Genomic DNA, 2,124 nt, shown 5'->3' with positions numbered 1-2,124 from the left:
CCACCACTCTCTGGGCCCTCAGCCAGCTCCTAACCCAGCCCAGAGTGTCCCTGGCCAAGCCTTTTCCAGGAGTGTCCCATGGGAGACAGTGTCCAAGGCTTTGCTGAAGTCCAGGCAGACACATCCACAGCCTTCCCCTTATCCATCAGGTGGGTCAGCTGGTCATAAAAGGAGATCAGGTTGGTCAGACAGGACCTGTCCCTCCTAAACTCGTGCTGGCTGGGTCTGATCCCTAATATGATACATATGTGATATGTCAGTGCTCGTAACTACTCTAAAGTGTTTTAAAAACCATCCCTAAATTCTTGATTTACCTTAAGAGACCCTATGCTTGCCCCCAGCAGAGTTGAGATTCTTGTCCTTCCCTTCTAGTTCCCCAACAGTTAAAATTGTCCTGTACTTTTTGTCCATAATGCCTAACATAATTAAAAAGCAATTTTGGGTGTTTTTTCTTTTTGTAGTGTCTTGATGATTTATAGACAATGAGATTTTATCAGTGGAGCACCACATTAAGAAAACTCTTGTTAATTATCTCCTGGTTAATATGATAATTTAGCAAAAAAACAACACCTATTAAGAGCTTCTCATTAGGTGAAACGCTCCTCATTTTTTAACACACAAAGTGTCCAAGTTAATGAGGTTCACCTTCGATTTGTAGCTGGCTCTGAGATTAAAAGCTCCCTCCCCTTATAACTCCTCGCATGGCTCCGTTTGTAAAAGCCAGGCTGGAATACCTGACTGCTGCTCTGCCTCTTCAAAGGAGAGATGACAAACCCCCGCCTCCCTCCATGAAAGCCTTTCCAGCCTCCTGCTGTCCCAGGTTTTGTGGAGCTGGTGCTGCTGAGGTGGAAGTTTTGACAGGACCAAAAGCAGCCGGATGCCCACAGTGCCAGGGACAATTTGGGGACTGTTCCGTGGCACCGAGACCCACCTCTGATCTCAGGGACATCAGTGCAAAGCCGAGTCCACCGAAACCGGGGGAGTTTGCCGCTCTTGGGAAAATCAAACTTTGGCTGCACGGGTTGGAATTCACGCCTTTCATCCTCTATTTGAGGATGAAACTATTTTTGGGGAGCGAATCTGGTGCGTGTGGAATGGCTTGGGGCAGTTTTACTTCAGAGACTGTGGAGGGGAAGGGGATTATTGAGGAGGAGGGTCTTGCCTTCTGGAAAACTGGCTCCTTCATGAGATGCCTCCTGTGAGTGTCGTATTTGCAAATCTCAGGCCCTGCATCTTCAGGTGTAGCTTCGTCCTTTTCTCCCCTTTCTGGGCATATCTTGACCATGTGGTTTTGCTGATGATTTTTTTTTCCTGCAGGACCACAGAGTTTTCATGGAAAGCCTGACTCTTACAGGTGGGGTAGGAGGCTGCTGCTACTCCTCAGGAGGGACTTTGTAATTTCAAGGTGTATCTCACTGCTTTGTCCAGCTGGAGAATGCTCTAAAATCCCAGTAGATGCTCTTAAATTCCACCTCTGATTCCTCCATTCTCATTTTGGAGCAGACAACAAATTCCACCTACATACTAAAAGCAAGTACCATCCAGTGTTTGCATGGGAACAAACATTAGAGAAGTTTAGGGGAAATATTTGTGATCAGACTCCTCTTCCCCAAGTTAAGATTTCCCGTTGCTGTGGTTTTTAACCCTCACTATTTCCTCCGAACTTTGCCACCCACAATGAATATTCAGGCTGGCTTTGTACAAACCAAGAGATGAAAAGGAATTCCTTCATCTTCCCCTTTTACACCCTTCCTTTTCATCCCTCAGCTATTCAACCCCTGCCTTTATCCAGGCAGATCAGCCAGTTTAATTTCATAGTGGCCGGTGGATTAACGATGGTATCAAGCCTGTGAAATGACTGTGATAATCAGATTGTGAGGGCCCCTGTTTATCTCACTTGGCTTGTAGCAGCTCAGATAAGCCCCACTCTGAAGAGGAGGGCTCTCTCTGGTGTGGTTTTTTCTTCCATCAGTCTTGCAAACTCATCCTGAAATCCGAGACGCGAGTTGGGTCCTCTCTGTCTTACAGCACGTCACCAGTAATAAAAGCTCGGCAGCCCAAATGAAGAACTTCTTGACAGCTCTGTAAAATATACTGTCTTCAAATTATGCCTTTGGGGACCTG

The sequence above is a fragment of the Lepidothrix coronata genome, unplaced genomic scaffold (assembly GCF_001604755.1).
Source record: "Lepidothrix coronata isolate B3197 unplaced genomic scaffold, Lepidothrix_coronata-1.0 Scaffold20, whole genome shotgun sequence".
Lineage (NCBI taxonomy): Eukaryota > Metazoa > Chordata > Aves > Passeriformes > Pipridae > Lepidothrix > Lepidothrix coronata.
The sequence above is the reverse complement of the archived record's forward strand: the minus strand, read 5'-3'. Positions refer to the sequence as shown.